This window comes from Anopheles merus, chromosome 2L (assembly GCF_017562075.2).
Source record: "Anopheles merus strain MAF chromosome 2L, AmerM5.1, whole genome shotgun sequence".
Lineage (NCBI taxonomy): Eukaryota > Metazoa > Arthropoda > Insecta > Diptera > Culicidae > Anopheles > Anopheles merus.
The window spans coordinates 964,568-983,711 of record NC_054083.1 but is presented as its reverse complement, the minus strand read 5'-3'; the positions used below and the strand labels follow the sequence as shown (position 1 = coordinate 983,711).

The 19,144-nt window shown below is 46.1% G+C and overlaps 1 protein-coding gene and 1 long non-coding RNA gene across 3 annotated transcripts in view; one reads left to right on the top strand and one right to left on the bottom strand.

The window, feature by feature from the left end:
• The window catches only part of LOC121592025 (barH-like 1 homeobox protein), a 140,500-nt gene that overhangs the window by 82,397 nt on the left and 38,959 nt on the right, over positions 1-19,144 (top strand). The window lies entirely within an intron of this gene.
• Positions 10,789-11,300, bottom strand: LOC121592033. The gene is made up of 3 exons (XR_006004626.1): positions 11,157-11,300; positions 10,989-11,080; positions 10,789-10,910 (listed from the first exon to the last, which is right to left on the bottom strand). It is a non-coding gene; the product is annotated as an uncharacterized LOC121592033 (long non-coding RNA).

The following is a 19,144-nucleotide window of genomic DNA, read 5'->3' as shown; positions in this document are numbered from 1 at the left end:
TTGACCGGCCACCACTCGATCACTCTCTGCTGCATCGCCCCCAGCACCATGAACGCAGTACCGAGCTCGCGCGTCTCTCCACCGATCTGGTAGATCGTGCAGTTGCTACGGTACTGGCACTGGAGCACCATGCAGCGGTTCCCTGGGAAGTTGATCCGCCTGTTAGAGGCCACCATGAACGGGGCAAACGCGATACAGCAGGAATTGACTGAGAATCAATGCGACGAAGACGAAGTACCTGCTTGCCGGTGACTCTGACCATCTGGGAAGCAGTGTATTTGTTGACGGCGATAGTCTCGAGGTGGTAAAGGAGTTTTGTTATCTCGGGACGGTCGTTACTTCGGACAACGACATCAGCAGCGAAATCCGGAGACGCATTGTGCGGGGGAATCGTGCATATCATGGGCTTCACTAGAAGAATTCGATAACTGGTACACGCGAAACTCCTTAACCATTTGTGTTGATAAGTGTGTTACCATCACCATCAGCCGTTCGCGCTCTCCAGTGCATTTCGACTACACGCTAAACGGGCAAACTTTGCAGAGAGCCGATTGTGTCAAGGACTTGGGTGTTTTCGTCGACGCGAGAATCACGTTTGAGCAACACCTTGATCACGTTGTGAAAAGATGCAGTCAATTGTTAGGTTTAGTCGTTAACATGACTCGCGAGCTCTCTGACCCAATCTGCACCAAAACTCTTTATTGTGCTCTTATTCGATCAGTGTTGGAGTATGGCAGCGTTGTGTGGTGGCCCTACTCTGCTCGGGCTACCCGTTTCGCACTCCGTTTGTGGGGCAGCAACAACGACTACACAACAAGGTGTTTGTTGCTCGGGTTACCCCAACTCGACGACCGAATACGAAATGCTAGGCTGGCTTTTATCGTTGGGTTTCTCAATGGTAGCATCGATTGTCCGGTTTTGCTCTCGTCGATACAACTGTACGTGCCTGCAAGAACTCTCCGCCCTCGGGCGATGCTGGCCATCCCAGAGACAAGGACCGCCTTCGCCTCCCGAGACCCGTTTCTGCGTATATGTCTTGCTCTGAATGCGGAATCTGATGCGTATGAGCCCGGCATGACGATGGCAAATGTGTTGAGTCGCATTAATTTACTTCGCGCCTCTCGCCAGAATCTTTAGCGTCCTTGTAATTGTTATTGTTGTTATTATTGTGTTATTGTAAAGCGTGTGACTATTTATGTTATATTCCTACTGTACCCTTACATATATCGAGGGGGCTTATGAGGTCCGTCGATCATTTAATAAATATACAAATACGAAATATACAAATACTTCACCCTTTCGATCACCTACCGCTCGTCCGTCAGGAGATTTCCTTCCGCAACCCGGCACATTGTGGTTTTAGGAGCAAACTCGCTCCGTGCCTCCTTCAATCTCCTGTAGAACAAGCGGGTGTCCCCCGACTGAGAAAGCTCCAGCAGCTGTTCGCCTGACTCTTCAAAACGGCGCTGCTTGGCCTGCAAGAGCAGGGTTTGCTGTTTCCTCAGTCGTATGTAGATCTCCACGTTCTGATGGGTTTCATGCCGTAGTATACGGGCTCGCGCTGCATTCTTTTCGGATAGTGCTCGTCTGCAATCTTCCTCGAACCATTCTTTTTTCTCTCCACGTGGTAAGCGGCCGATCTTGTGTTCGGCTGCAGTGCTGATGACTCGTTCCACCATACGCCAGTGGTCTGCGAGGGGCATCGCGGCGATGTTGTTGTCAGCCGGTAGCGCTTCCCCGAGCGCTGTCGCATACCCCTCCGCCACATCAGCACACTTCAACCGGTCCAGGTTGAGCCTTGGGGTGGTCTGACTCCATTGGTAGTTAACCAAAGAGAGTTTCTTGCGCAGCTTTACCATGACCAGGAAAAGGTCCGAGTCGACGTTTGCGCCTCTATACGTTTTGACGTCGATAATATCCGAGAAGTGCCTTTCGTCAATCAGAACGTGGTCGATTTGGGACTTTGTATCGCCCCTGAGTGTCCCAGGTGTAACTATGGCGGTGTGCATGCTGGAAGAAGGTGCTGCGGATGCTCATGTGCTTGGAGGAAGTAAAGTTTATCAGCCTGAGGCCGTTGTCATTTGTCAGCTGGTGGACACTGAAGCTTCCAATCGTTGGTTTATATGCCTCCTCCTGTCCGACCTGAGCATTAAGGTCTTCGATGACGACCTTCACGTCATGTTTTGGGGAGCGGTCGTACTCCCGCTCCAGCTGCGTATAGAAGGCCTCCTTCTCGTCATCGGTGCTCCCAAGGTGCGGACTATGCACATTAATGATGCTCAGGTTGAAGAATCAGCCACGAATTCTCAACCTGCACATCCGTTCGTTGACCGGCCACCACTCGATCACTCTCTGCTGCATCGCACCCAGCACCATGAACGCAGTACCGAGCTCGCGCGTCTCTCCACCGATCTGGTAGATCGTGCAGTTGCTACGGTACTGGCACTGGAGCACCATGCAGCGGTTCCCTGGGAAGTTGATCCGCCTGTTAGAGGCCACCATGAACGGGGCAAACGCGATACAGCAGGAATTGACTGAGAATCAATGCGACGAAGACGAAGTACCTGCTTGCCGGTGACTCAGACCATCTGGGAAGCAGTGTATTTGTTGACGGCGATAGTCTCGAGGTGGTAAAGGAGTTTTGTTATCTCGGGACGGTCGTTACTTCGGACAACGACATCAGCAGCGAAATCCGGAGACGCATTGTGCGGGGGAATCGTGCATATCATGGGCTTCACTAGAAGAATTCGATAACTGGTACACGCGAAACTCCTTAACCATTTGTGTTGATAAGTGTGTTACCATCACCATCAGCCGTTCGCGCTCTCCAGTGCATTTCGACTACACGCTAAACGGGTAAACTTTGCAGAGAGCCGATTGTGTCAAGGACTTGGGTGTTTTCGTCGACGCGAGAATCACGTTTGAGCAACACCTTGATCACGTTGTGAAAAGATGCAGTCAATTGTTAGGTTTAGTCGTTAACATGACTCGCGAGCTCTCTGACCCAATCTGCACCAAAACTCTTTATTGTGCTCTTATTCGATCAGTGCTGGAGTATGGCAGCGTTGTGTGGTGGCCTTACTCTGCTCGGGCTACCCGTTTCGCGCTCCGTTTGTGGGGCAGCAACAACGACTACACAACAAGGTGTTTGTTGCTCGGGTTACCCCAACTCGACGACCGAATACGAAATGCTAGGCTGGCTTTTATCGTTGGGTTTCTCAATGGTAGCATCGATTGTCCGGTTTTGCTCTCGTCGATACAACTGTACGTGCCTGCAAGAACTCTCCGCCCTCGGGCGATGCTGGCCATCCCAGAGACAAGGACCGCCTTCGCCTCCCGAGACCCGTTTCTGCGTATATGTCTTGCTCTGAATGCGGAATCTGATGCGTATGAGCCCGGCATGACGATGGCAAATGTGTTGAGTCGCATTAATTTACTTCGCGCCTCTCGCCAGAATCTTTAGCGTCCTTGTAATTGTTATTGTTGTTATTATTGTGTTATTGTAAAGCGTGTGACTATTTATGTTATATTCCTATTGTACCCTTACATATATCGAGGGGGCTAATGAGGTCCGTCGATCATTTAATAAATATACAAATACGAAATATACAAATACTTCACCCTTTCGATCACCTACCGCTCGTCCGTCAGGAGATTTCCTTCCGCAACCCGGCACATTGTGGTTTTAGGAGCAAACTCGCTCCGTGCCTCCTTCAATCTCCTGTAGAACAAGCGGGTGTCCCCCGACTGAGAAAGCTCCAGCAGCTGTTCGCCTGACTCTTCAAAACGGCGCTGCTTGGCCTGCAAGAGCAGGGTTTGCTGTTTCCTCAGTCGTATGTAGATCTCCACGTTCTGATGGGTTTCATGCCGTAGTATACGGGCTCGCGCTGCATTCTTTTCGGATAGTGCTCGTCTGCAATCTTCCTCGAACCATTCTTTTTTCTCTCCACGTGGTAAGCGGCCGATCTTGTGTTCGGCTGCAGTGCTGATGACTCGTTCCACCATACGCCAGTGGTCTGCGAGGGGCATCGCGGTGATGTTGTTGTCGGCCGGTAGCGCTTCCCCGAGCGCTGTCGCATACCCCTCCGCCACATCAGCACACTTCAACCGGTCCAGGTTGAGCCTTGGGGTGGTCTGACTCCATTGGTAGTTAACCAAAGAGAGTTTCTTGCGCAGCTTTACCATGACCAGGAAAAGGTCCGAGTCGACGTTTGCGCCTCTATACGTTTTGACGTCGATAATATCCGAGAAGTGCCTTTCGTCAATCAGAACGTGGTCGATTTGGGACTTTGTATCGCCCCTGAGTGTCCCAGGTGTAACTATGGCGGTGTGCATGCTGGAAGAAGGTGCTGCGGATGCTCATGTGCTTGGAGGAAGTAAAGTTTATCAGCCTGAGGCCGTTGTCATTTGTCAGCTGGTGGACACTGAAGCTTCCAATCGTTGGTTTATATGCCTCCTCCTGTCCGACCTGAGCATTAAGGTCTTCGATGACGACCTTCACGTCATGTTTTGGGGAGCGGTCGTACTCCCGCTCCAGCTGCGTATAGAAGGCCTCCTTCTCGTCATCGGTGCTCCCAAGGTGCGGACTATGCACATTAATGATGCTCAGGTTGAAGAATCAGCCACGAATTCTCAACCTGCACATCCGTTCGTTGACCGGCCACCACTCGATCACTCTCTGCTGCATCGCCCCCAGCACCATGAACGCAGTACCGAGCTCGCGCGTCTCTCCACCGATCTGGTAGATCGTGCAGTTGCTACGGTACTGGCACACCGTCACGCCTTTCCAGCATACCTCATGAAGTGTTACTATTTCGAAACCGCGGGCCCAGACCTCATCGAACGCAATTCGAGTCTTCACATCCGATGAGAGGGTTTTGCAGTTCCAGGTCCCGAGCTTCCAATCGTAAGTCCTTTTTCGGTGCGAGGGTCTGAATCGATTGGTCTGATACGGTACTTCTTCCTGTTGACTATTCGTTGCATGCGGTTTTTTACGAGGGTGGCTTGCAAGGCCTCTCCCCTAACCTCCAGTCTCGTCGTAGGGCCTACGCTCGTTGGCTTTTTAGAGTCCTGCAGCGAGCCAAGACGGAAGAAGCCAGCGCAGCCCTTCGGGAAGAGACATACGCTGGGGGAAGCCGCTCCCGACTTGGAGAACAGATGCTTGAAGGTAGAGTCATGAAGATCGATCATCTACCACCCCCCCTCCCCCCCCTCTTAATGTAGCCATGCAACCCATCTGCCCAAGGGTTTGGGTTTCCCCGTATACCCAAGCTTGAATTATTGAGAGACACGTTACCGTTCTGTACGACGGGGACGTATTGAGTAGGAGTAGGAGGTGGAGAGCCTGTGTTAACCTTCTAGAGGCTTTAGATCCACCCCCGTATCAGCGAGGTATTGCTACAACACTGCCAACAGAACCCTTAATTATTTCCATAAGATATGTATGCTCTGGTTGAGAATATGTCTCATCGAGTGGATTTGAACTAACTACATTTTCAAGAGGAGGGTCAGTGTGGTGAGTTTGTTCATTAATTTCAGGAACAGCATCGGGACCATAAGCTTGTCTATGAATTGAAGACGATGCTCGAGCGTGTTTTGCATTGAAGTTTTGCCTATTCCATGTTTGTATAGAGGGGTTAACTTGTATCGGAATTGGCCTGTTACTTCTGTTTTGTAGCATAACATTATTATTTGGACGAAACATATTATTTGGTCGGTATTGTTGCATCATGTTACCTTGTGGATTTATTTGTCTGGGTGTAAATTGATTATAAGCGTACGGAACGACGTTTCTTGGTTGATACATTTGTCTAATTCGATATTGACCGGGTGAATGGTAGATTTGCAACTATCTTCGTTTTGATATACTGTGGTGTTGTTTTTCAGTGAATGGGGTGGATCACATATCGATATTGTAGAATCCTTAGCAATAATGGAAAGCAGAGCTCAAGCTATTTGGATTATAATTTGTCAACAAGAATCTTAGAGGGTTTTCTGGGCTTTGGATAAAGCTGTCCAACGCCTTTTCCCTAAAATAATTAATATGTGCTGCGTTGCTAATGGAATATTTTGGACCGGACTGAATATGTGCAACGATTGCTGTTTGTAGATCATTCACTCTACTGAAGTAGCAACTAAGTGACTCTGACGGTTTTTGTCTAAATCTTGGTCAATTTGTGATCCGGAGTTTTTAGATCTCTTTTATCCTTATAATAAAAGTGAAGAGTTCTTTTAATTGTATTCCAATCAGCTGTAATGCAATAATGTCTTATAGTACCTTCAATCACGTTGAATTCAATATAATTACAAGGAAGTCGTCCATAAATAGACAACACATGTTCCACTTCTAAAATCCATCGCGGAAGGCTTAATCCATGTCTGTGAAATTCTGGTAGGTCTCTAATAAAATTTGGCACTTTTCCTAGATCAATAAAGTTTGTCGGGTCATTACGAGTTGGGGGAAAGAATATGGAATTGTTTCTGGTTGTCGATTTCCACGCATTCTGTTACTAGAACAGATCACTATTTGTTGACGTTGAAATTTTCTGAAAAAATGATGAAAATGTTTTGTTTCAATAAAAAAGATAAACTATACTCTTCACGTCAATGGGAACAACCACTATAACTTTTCAAACCTCACAGATATTTAAACAGAAATTTAATAATTTATATAATCACTAAAAAAAATTAAATTAGCACTTACAGCAGTACATGAAGGCTTGTAGATGATAGATGATGCTCTCGTAGTTCATCGTTGTCTGCGTCGTACCCGTAAAGGCTGATGCAACGCCCCGGATGGTGGTATTGGGATGGTCGTCCATCTACAGGTTCTCGGCGTCGTTCAAGATGATCGTCTCGAATACAGCAATCGTTGGTACTTTCACGTCATCAGGTTTCCTCTTCTGGGCTGAATAGCCGCGAGATGCTCCAGATGTTTCTTTTTGGATGTTCTTACTTCGATGGTTAGTTTGGATGGTTCTTTTTGGATGTTCTACGGGTCCTCGGCGTCAATCGGGAGAAATGTCTCGAAATGCAGCAACACTCGTTCACTTGTACAGGTTTATTCACTTCACCTTACTCTCCGGAAATTGTATCATTCAGATGGTGGCAAACTGTCGTTGTGCAGGTTTGATCGATCGCCTCACTTTGAACTTGAGGGTCCCTATTCGGGCGCCAGTTAAAGTTTCGGGTAATTTAATGAAAACGAACTGCTATGATGTGTGGTTATAATAAGAGTGATTTATTTATCGATTAACAATTGTTGCGAAGGAATGGGATGTAAGGAAAAATGGATTATGATGATTCAGCTGTGATCGGTGAGATTGTCCAATTCGCATACGTTTGCATAACTGCAGTTACGGTTGTCACCTGGTGTAGCAGTCGATGTCGCTCGTTGTTGCTATCGGTGTTGCTGCACATAAAGTGCTGACCGCTAATTCGATGGAGCACGTAGAGTGCTGACTGTTGACGTACATAAAGTGCTTGGCGTCAACTCGCGCTTTCGTGGGTGCGTGCGTTCGTGGGTGCGTGCTGGTGTACGCGCGTGCATGCATGTGTGCGTGCGGAAACCCCAAAACTGTTTTATTCTGATTCGATTTTCACCTGCTGCGGCTACAAAGTCCATGCATTTTTGATAACCGCTAACTCAGCAATAACCGCGCGTAACAACCGTGGTCAGAGTCATCCCATGCTTCGCATGTCATCGGAATTTAACGATACATTAGATTTATTCGATTTCTGTTTGTGCACGTCAGCGTTTAAGAAAAAATGCGGTTGTGTGATGTGTAACGAACAGGGTGTTCGAGATAAATTTGACAGTTTCTGAGGGAATAGGAAAGGATTTTTTATCAAATTTATGTGAAATATTAAAAAAAAAATTCTACAAAGTTTAGCTTACCATGTTTGCCGCATTTTTTATTCGAAGTACCCCCCCTCCGCGTCGATGGCCGCCTGCACCCGCTTCCGGAACCGCGCGCAAGCCCGGACAACCATGTTCCTGGGGATGGCCGCAAACACGGCCTTTATTCTGGCCACCAGCTCCGCTTTGGTATTGCAGGACGCCCTGTTGGTGTCCCGCTCAACTGTGCCCCACACAAAGTAATCCATAGGATTAAGGTCAGGGGAGGTGGGTGGCCAAACGTCGGTGCTGGTGTATCGGTCGAAATTGGCAGTGAGCCATTGGCGTGTTTTTACGGCCGTATGGCATGGTGCAGAATCCTGCTGCCAAACGTACGGCCGCCCATTGGCCACCGTATTATTTTTACGGTGTTCAGCGAATACATCGCCGCCTTCCGAATTTCGGCATTCGTATGGCCGGCACGAACCATCATAACACACGTTACGCGCTTTTACAATTCGGACGGGTTCCACATATTTACGGAGCTAGACATTTTTTACACTTGTTCGCGCAACTTTTAGCAATCGAATGACATATCAATCATTTGGATACGTCAACTCAACTCTGAGATATGAACCCAAAGGCCAGGTGCCAAATTTATCTCGAACACCCTGTATATGTCTGACGTATGTGTGATATTATTTATAATATAAAAGTTTAGACCAATTGGTCCGTCTGTTTAATCTTCTATCTTCTAAATATATAAAAATCTCGTGTCACGGTGTTTGTTGCGAGCAACCTCCGAAACGGCTGGATCATTTTCAACGAATCTTTGCACACACCTTATGGTGGTATGAGAATAGGTTTTAAGACTTACATCATTTTCAGAAGCTACACTAAACTTATTTTATTAGCAATTTTCTAATCCCATTCCAAGAGCAGTATTGTTGTTGTTGTATACATCGCTTTGACACTCGGTGTCAAGTGAAGTTTACACTGGTGTTAAAACCCCGCAAGCTATTTCGAGCAGTTTGCGAGCTCGCACGAGGCCTTGCAATTGCGATACCCGCTGTGCAAAGCGACGGAAGGCGTTATGGCGTTCTGAGAATTTTATCATGCCTTCCTTTTCTCTCCAACGGCAAATTTGTCGAGCAGCTCGTCGAGCTGCCCGTCCCTGGCTCCGCCTCATACCCCTCGCCTGAGCACGCTGCCGAAGGTTTGGATGTGTTGGTGCGTCAGACGGCCAATCGCTGTCAGCCGTCGTCCGTGCTTTTTCCCACCATAGCGCTATCTCTTTCTCGCGTGTGGTCAATGCTCATGTGTTGCTGTGGCGCTCAAAAAAGCCGTTAACAAACATTGCAGCGATGATGTTGTATTTTCACAAATCAAACCAAAAAAGCGCAATGAGTTCAAACGCTGCCAAGTAAAAATGACTACGGAATCGCTAGCTCACGCTGGAGGGTTTGCTGTCCAACGCGGAGAACCCTAATTCGCTCTAACACGTTCAGCCTGGCGCTGATTTTCATCAACATTCCATTCCGCCGGCATCTAGAACGCAAGCTGATTGTGAAACCGGCATACTGGAAAGTCCACTGGCAGTCCCTGGGGCCTGCCATCGAACTGAACGTGTTAAGCATTAAGCATAACTTTGTTACCATAAGCTTTTGCTTTCGTATGGTGTAGATTACACAGATATGCTGAGCCGTCTGCGCAAGGGTGTGAGTGTGCGTGTGTGTGCAAAACTGTCGCCGAATGTATGCTCTTCCGGAATGCTATGATCCATCGGAAAAGAAGGTGTTTATGAAAGGCTGAAAGACGAGTTGAGGCCCCTGTAAATGGTAACTGATGACCGGGTGGAGGGGGTACTGGCACACAGCTGTTGGGAGATTTAACAGTATATCTAAATTGCCAGCGGAGGGAGGGAGAGGGGAGGGGGCTTAGGCCATGGGACCTTTACGATCATCGGTCACAGGCCCTAAAATCAGTGGCGCGTTAAACGGTGGGCGGACTGGGCGATCTAGGGGGCCCCGTACTTGTGGATGTACGACTTCGTATCGATTCACCCCCCCCCCCCCCCCTCTGGATGGGATTTTTACCATCTATTTCAAAATGACTCATTTTCAATTAATTCATTTTTCCCATCGCTTCACTCACTGTATTTTGTCGAGGGTTCCGAACTCCAGAAAACCGGGGCCCCATACTACTCAAAGCAGCACATTTAATGTTCTAAGAAATCTGCCGATACTTGCACCAAAGTCGCAAGCGAAGAACGCTGCGACACGCGCGCACAGCTCAAATCAATACCTCATCATCGTTGGCGCAAAGTATTGGGCAGAGTGAGATACCGTCAATTTTTGCTGGTGTGGGTGGCCTGTGCACGAGACACCCAAACCCAAAACCACGCGGAGCAACTTGCTGCTAAAATGGAATGCACAGAACGCTGCGCTTAACTTCCACCGAAAACCCGTTACACAACACAAGCATACAACACACCCAAACAAAAATTTAAAGGCCCCGAAACACAATATCAATACTCCAGCTCGTAGCCGGTAAAATTAGTAGAAAAAATTGACTAACATCAAGCAAGCAACGGTGCTCCCCCAGCTAGCAAAGCCGAAGGCCTTTGTATGGGAGCCATCGCGCTCATCAAGGCTCACTTAGTCGCGCGCATAAAGCAAAATGTGTGCGAAGGCGAAAAAACCCGAAAGCGCTTCGTGTGGCCCTCTCTCGTGTTTCTAGTTTTATTCTCTCTCGCATGTCATCACTCTCTCCCAGTTTTTCGGATTGAAATGAGAATTCACTCTCTTGATTTGGTTGCGGCAGTCTAGCTGCTTCACACTTTTTATTCTCTTCTTTTTGCAGTTCCCACAAGAGGATTCACACATGTGTTCTCACATACTTACATACACACACACGGTGGTTGGAAGCCTGGCGTGGCTGTTTCCAAATCTGTCTTTTCTTCTTTCCTCTTCACACCGCGCTGGAGCCCGTGGTGGTGCGCGTGTTCAGCCTGCTTGGTTCAGGAAAGATGTCATCAGATTTGACGCGCCTCAACCGCGGTGTTGTATGAAGGCTGTTGATGAAAATACACAATTAATAGACACACTTTGTTAAAAAAATTACACTTGATTTAAAGATGTGACAATCTTACCTTTGTGCTCGAGGATCAATTGAACCCACACAGTGCACACAGTGTCGCAATTTGAAGAGGTTTGGAGAACAGCTAGCGGTAGCAGCACACATCTGAAACATGTAAAGTGCAATATTTTAATTAGAATAAATGTCACATAACACTAGACACTTAGAAAAGGACACTTACCGAAACAATTAGATGATAACAATTTGTCCTCCGATAAAGCAGAAAGAACACCGCGGATGGCGCAGTATGGAAAGTGTTTCACGCAGGAAAAATAGTTCACGCAGCACACAAACACACACTTTCACGTCCACGGTTCAGAGCACACTGAAGTCGCTCTTTGGCTTGGATGGGAAAGAGCAAACACCCTGATGAGTGCGATGGAAGAAAATGACGTGTGTTCAACAGGGATGGGTAGAATCAAACACACGAAGTGTGCAGGAGAATTCTCTTCGTGTGGCAAGAGAGAATTGACTAACACCCTGAAGAGTGAGAACGCAACAAACGTTGTGGAATGTAGAAACGGGATAGGAATAGTAAGCGAAGGCAGTTTGTGGACATGAGGGGGTTGAAACTGGGAGAAAAAAGCTTCGGTTGCTACTTGGGTAACACCCTGATGAGCGAGAACGCAACAAACGTTGTAGAATGTAGAAATGGGATAGGAATAGTGAGCGAAGGCAGTTTTTGGACATGAGGGGGTTGAAACTGGGAGAAAAAAGCTTCGGTTGCTACTTGGGCCAGTGGGTAGAGGTTTCATTCGAGAAACGATTCCATCGATATCGATGTGTGCGCTTTTCAATTTGGCTTGGATGAAACGTGCCTGTGCTTGTCTGGGGGCCCCTATACTTGTTTTGCATATGTGTGCCGAAAACAGACAGCTGTTTTCACGCGAAAAATGGTATTCACATCTCAAGCCTGAGATCGTGGAGCGTGCCTGCTTTTAATGCAAAACCTTCAATTTTCACGCAGGGCCCTTCTCAACTTTTGTGGTCAACTGACAAATAGGGGAAATCGGGAAGGGGTGGTATTCATATGTCCAAAAAGGAACTGGGCCATGTTAATATTAAAATGATGTTTTATCACTATTTACATACAACTTTTAGCGTAAAGACAAGATAAAAAACCGTTACAGCTATATTGAAGCCAAAACTCAAAGGTGGTTTACGGGGCCCCAGCGATTATGTGGACTCTTCGATGAAGGGGCTCCCTCGGTAAGGGCCCCCGTCGGTAAGGAGGCCCCGTCAATAAGGGCCCCGTCAATAAGGGCCCCGTCAATAAGGGCCCCGTCAATAAGGGATCCCGTCCATTTGGTATCTCGGTGGGGATGGTCGGTGCACGAGCTCACCAAAAAAACGCGGAGACACTTGGTGCTAAAATCCAATGCACAGAACACAGAACAGAATGCTGCGTTTAACCACAAAGAAAACCCGTTACAACAGCCACTAGCACACATCATACACTGACAAAAGTTTAAAGGCCCCTACACAAAATTTCAATACACCGGCTCGTAGCCGGTGAAATTAGCAGGAAAAATTGACAACAAGCTCGCGTCGCTTTAAAAAGCCTAGGAAGGTCGTTTGGTCAACGGTGCTTCAGTGGGTTGAGGTTTCATTCGAGAAATGGTTAAATCGATGTCATTGTGTGCGCTCTTGGCTGGGATGAACCGTCCTGTTCTTGTATACGGGGCCCCTGCTACCGCTTTTGCGATTGTGTGCCGAAAGCAGTCACCTGTTTCACATGAAAAATGGTATTCACATTCCTGGCCTGGGATAGTGGATTGTGTGTGTCTTTTATTGCAAAAACTAAATTTTTCATTCTTGACCCGAATCGAACACATCGAGTTTGTGAACCGAAGAGAAGGGGAAATGGGAAAGGTTTCAGTTAGAAGGAAGGGGGGAAGGGTATACAAATACTCAAGGAACCTATGGACCATGTTCATTTACATATGGTTTTTATCGACTATTTCAATTTTTGCGAATACAACAAGACCAAAAACCGTTACAGCTGCATCTACATACAGCCATATACAGCCATAATACGAAGAACAATCTCCATTGCCTCGGCCATTTGGGGGCCCCGTTGATGATCCCGTCGATTGAGGGGCCCCTTCCATTTGGTGTTGTCAACCCATTATACCCCCATTTTCCCTCCGGGGGTTATGTTTACAATCAGATTCGTTGGCCCAAAGCGTTGGATCGAATGCATTGAACGCTACGCACGAATTGGGTAAAACGAAAATCCGTTACAAGAGATGCCTCACGCAAACTACAAGGACATACGACATTAAAAGGCTCCGAAACCGATCTCAACACAACGGTTCGTAGCCGTAGAAATTAGCAAGAAAAATTGGCTGACACCAAGCACGCTCTTTTTATCTGTTGAGGTTTCATTCAAGAATCGATTCCGATGTCGATGTGTGCGCTTTTTTATTTGGCTTGTGTCTATGTTATCTCGCAAAAACTAAGAACTCGTGCCCCGGCTAACCTTTGGGGCCTTAGTCAAAATTGTGGACTGGACGAAGTGATGGTAGAAAGGCAAGCTGTTGAAGGGTTTGGGTCAAATTTGGAAGGGTCGACGGAAAGGAAATATCGATATGAATGATCGCGTAAAATTTGAACTAATTAAGCTGTCGGCAGCGGTCGGCAAAGTCCGGCTCGCCACAATATGCAGTCAGGCCCGATAAAATATTGGCGCGATTTTGAAAGATAGGAAGATCCTATTGATTAAAAATTAACTGAACATATTTTAATATGACAATTCATATCATTGAACTCTTCCAAATTTTATCACCATAACATGGATTGTCGGACCAATCAATATGGCCAAATTTGAGGAGAAATTAGAAAATAGAAACGAATAATTCCATAAAAACCTGACTGTTGATTTTACAAGAACAATGGTTACACACTATTGCTTTTTAAGGACGCAACGATTTTCTATGAGTTTTTTTTAAGGAAATGCGCTATCAATTTGTCTGACCTGGCCTTACTTGTCCGTGGCCTCATAATAGTACTAAACGATTGAACGTTTGTCTCGATAATTTTTCAGCTGTTAAGGTTTTTGTACCATCTTCAGATATATCCTGAAACAAATTTGCAACATAGAAGGAAGGGTACATTGAGAAGCGATATTGCGATTTTGCTTAATAGTTTGGAACTTTTTATGACTTTTGCACACTATGCTGCTGACTCTTTATTGAAGAATCTTTACAATCAATTTTAGTAATTGTAAGTTAATATAACGAATTTGAAACTTGCTTAGATGAAATACTTTAAGAAAACCAACAATATAACCAATCGCATTGTTTAATATCATAAACCAGTTATTTCTCAACGCTCGATCATTTAGAAAGCAGCTGATTTAAAGCAGTGGTCTCCAGCCTGTGGTCCACGGATCACTTGAGACAAACATACTGCAATACAGAGTATTTCCAGTTACTTTCGAATGAAAATATTGTTTTTCCCGTGTGCAAGAAGTTATCGCTCTGACCGATAGAAAATGAAGTGGCCGCAATTCGAAGCAAGACGGTACTTCAGTATTCATTGTAAAGGTAAACACCAACGTAAAAGCAAAATTTTGCTTCATGTTATGCTCACGATGACGATTTTAAATCAAATCGTCCATATTATGAAACACGAGCTGGAAACTATAAAGTAGAAAAGAAAATATTGTTTAGAACCATCGTTCTTGTCAATAAAAGACAAACGTAACTGGCTTAGCGAAAACGTTAACTTTCCGACATACAACTCGGAACTAAAAGTGCGAAACCTATAACTTCTTTTGAGAATAAATAAAACCAACTCCGATCATGGCAGGTAATTTACCCCAAGTTGCATTAAAGAGATCACGTGGTGGAATCTAGAATCAAAGTGTATGTAGTCCAGGTGGTCTCATAGCATGTTTTTCAAAACCAAATTTGAATATCATTTTTTGACAGAATGAGTGAAAACTTTTGTTCAAACAAGCTTTCTTGAGGCTTGATGAATACTCAAAACACTTAAAATCTTCATTCAGAAGCAGAAGCGATAAAAATCAGCCTTCTAAATTCATACACCTTGGGATAAGCCCACCTGTATATTATACCCACTTAGATCTTCTTCTTCTTCTTTTGGCTCAACAACCGTTGCCGGTCAAGGCCTGCCTGTACCACACTACTTGTGGGTTTGGCTTTCAGTGACTTATTGATCCCCCCATAGCAGGATAGTCAGTCCTACGTATGGCGGCACGGTCGATTTGGGGCTTGAACCCATGACGGGCATGTTGTTAAGTCGTACGAGTCGACGACTGTACTACGAGACCGGCTTAGATAGCTGCTCAAAAACTGCTACAAAATGCAAACAGCTGACAGGCTGAAATTTCAGCCTACGAACTAACAACGGAAAGGGCCACATTACTGATTGTTTAGTCATTGATTTCGATTAAAAATTGGCGAAAAAAAGTATTGAAATTGGAGTTTTTATTGATGCGCAGGGTGGCAGTCTATTCTGCTCATGTTCATCTCTGTTTCATAAAGTTTTATACAGATGTGAACTGTATTTTGTCGAAACAAGTTTGTTGATTTGGTATGCACTCATGGATATCACGAAATTTCAGCGAGAACAGCAAAGTGGTGTGAAGATTTTTGTCAACCAAAAACGTTAATCCCGCAAGCCGAAGACGCACCTAAAATTTTATCGGGGTGTCTGTAAGCGGTACCAAAACAATTTTTTGTTCATCACGAGCCAGCGGGCATCGCATTATGTTTTCTTTTGAGGCTCAGACTGACTTACATGTCGTTTTGACAGAATAAATAGCTGCATTTTCAGTAATTTGTTTTACTGATATTCAGTGAAACGACAAAACCATGTATTACTCAATAGCTTTCAGTAAAAACTGTAACTGCAGCAAACTTAGAAAATTTGCAGTGTATGATTTCGAGTCAACATTTGTTTACAATACACCCTCTCGAGTCAACATTTGTTTACAATACACATAAGATAACGAACAGAACATTTATATATTGTTATTGTTGAACGCATTCCGAACACTTAAAAGCGAAGTCAGTTCCGTTATCGTCATTCCAGGCTCGTAAATATCGTCAGCTGAATTTAAAAGATGGCACATACAAAGAAGGGGGTTGCGAGAGCCAAATGTTGTTCGGGTTTCAGCGACTGCCAGCATTGGTCGGCGACGAAGTATTCTGGCAGGAACATAGAGGTGAATCCTTGAAAGTAGCTCGGAACTGTCGATGGTTCCGTTTAAGATTCCCGTGATAAATGCCAGTCTGGTGTGCTCAACACGTTCGGCGAGAGGCGGGATCCCAAGCAGCAAACACCTAGTTCTGTTGTCAAGACGACGCGGCCCATCACGAAGGGCGAAGCGCGTTGCCTTCCGTTGGATGGACTCTAGCCGCGCAAGTGCCCGAGTAGATGCTGGCCACCAAACAATGCTAGCATATTCCAGCAGTGGTCTGATAAGTGCGCAGTACAGTGTCTTGAAACACATAGGATCACGAAGCTCGCGCGTCATGTTTATGACCAAGCCAAGTAGACGATTGCCACTAGCGACTACTTGGTCTATCTGTTCTTCGAAGGAGAGTTTAGCATCTAGGAGGACTCCTAGATCCTTTACACAGTTCACTCTTTCGAGGTTCTGACCATCAAGCGTATAATTAAACAGCGCTGGAGCTCTTGAACGGCTGAATGAGATTATGGCGCATTTATCGATACAGACGCTTAGTGCGTTACGCTTGCACTAGGAGACAAATTCAGTCAAAGTGGCTTGAAGTTGAAAGGTCGGTGAAAGGTGAAAGGTTACGTTCGACAACTATCGGAGGACGAAAAAACAGCAACCCTCCCAAGAATCTGGTACCTGCCTATTTTTCCCGTGATTAACCCCAACAAGCCGGGCAAAGTACGCATAGTCTGGGATGCCGTAGCAACGTTTAGAGGGGTTTCTTTAAATTCTATGCTGTTAACTGGTCCAGATTTTTTAGCTCCTCTTTCGTCAGTGCTGCAGAGGTTTAGAGAATATCGAGTAGCAGTAGCGGCCGATATACGCGAGATGTACCACCAGGTTGCTATAAATCGAGACGACCAGAATAGTCAACGGTTTTTGTGGCGTTGGCGGGACGATCAAGAAATCGACGAATACGTGATGATGCGGATGACGTTTGGAGCAGCGTGTTCACCGAGCTGCGCTCAGTTTGTAAAAAATACGAACGCGGACAGATACGCTTCGTTATACCCGCGCGCAGTAGAATCCGTAAAGATCACTACGTCGATGACCTGCTCGTTAGTACAGAAACTGTCGACGAAGCAAAACAACTAGCACGACAGATAACAGAAATACATGAAGATGGAGGTTTCTGCAGCTGCAGCTGCACGTCTTTGTAGACGCTGGAAAGGACGGATTGACTGCCGTGGCCTACTTTCGCTACTATCGGGATAGCGACGCAGAGATAACTCTCGTGGGAGCCAAGACCCGCGTAGCGCCGTTAAATTATCTATCAGTGCCTCGCCTCGAACTACAAGCCGCTGTACTGGGTACAAAACTTGCGAAAAGTATAGCCGATGCCCATCGAGAGAAGATTTCGGAACGGTTCTTCTGGACCGACTCGAAGGATGTTATCCTTTGGATCAATTCGGACCATAGAAAATACAGTACGTTCGTGGCACATCGAACTGGCGCAATACTAGAAGCTACAGATCCCCACGAATGGCGCTGGGTGCCCACGAAATACAACGTCGCGGATGAAGGGACCAAATGGTCAAAACTTGGCCACCATCTCACAAGCAGCGACTGGTTTACAAGACCATCCTTTCTTAGCCAACCAGAGTCGGAATGGCCTAAACTGCCCATGAGCGAGCGAACAACAAACGAGGAGATTCGAAAAACTGTTTGCAATCATGTCGTTAAGGTGCCGGTGTTCGAAGCGGAACGATTCTCGCGATGGCTAAAACTAAAAAACGCTATGGGATACGTGTGGCGTTTCATCAACAACTGCAAGGTGCCCAAAAGTCAAAAGGATGGACGATCGTTCGGTCCCCTAAGCATCGCAGAACTGCAGCAGGCGGAGAGAAGTATATTGCGAGAGGTGCAACAGATGGTATATCCGGAAGAATACCGCATCCTTCATAAAGCCAGAGACAACGCCGAGCTCACACTTTTCGTTCATCGCTCTAGTCCGCTGCGCAAAAAAAGCCCCTACATGGATCGAGATGGTGTCCTTAGGGTCAAAGGTAGAATCGACGCGTGCTCATTCATTAGCGAAGATACAAAACGTCCGGTGATCCTGCCCAAAGCTAATTTCGTCACGGACTTGATCATCGATTTCTACCACCGAAAATATCGACACGCGAACCACCTTGTCCTAATAAATGAAGTTCGCCAACGGTACGATATTCCCGCACTAAGAGCAGCGTGTGGTCGAGTACGCGCTAGGTGCCAGCTATGCCGAATAAAAAAAGCGAAACCGAATGTACCGATGATGGAAGAACTACCGGAATGCCGCTTGTCGCCCTGCACTCGACCCTTCACCTTTACCGGAGTGGACTATTTTGGACCGTTCACGGTAGTAAACGGTAGGAAAACGGAGATTTTTTTTTTTTTTAAGCACAAAAAGATGTTATGGTTTATTCATATAAATTTGTTGAAAGACAAGATGTTTTTAAGTCCTCGCTAGGTTTCCTACCGTTTTGGCGCTTACACTAGGTACATGTTACATGAGATGTATCGTTATAGTTCGTTGGAACAGAAGAACAAGCAGTACTTCGCAATATATAACAAGGCTTCTGAGCCTTGTGAATTGAGATCAATTCTCTATCGGTTAATATTACCGAATTGTATGGGAAAGGAGAAAATTATTTAAAAGGCACTTAACTAACTTATAATCTATTTTTGTTTTTATCTAATTCATTGGTATTTTCATCGTATTCCTAACTGCTAAATAAATTCCTAATTATGTCAACTTCCGAGTCTCGACATTTGCGCTTTAAGCACTCAATGATTTCACTTATTTTATCTTTTCGATTTTCGATTATCCGGCACTACAACCGCTTTGCGGTCTTGGCCTGCCTCAGGAGTGTCCGAAACCGCTCACGGTCTCGCGCCTTCGTCTGCCAGTCCGTTATCCCGGCCTTAATGGCGGACGCCTCCACGCCATCTTGCCACCTCAATTTGGGCCTACCACG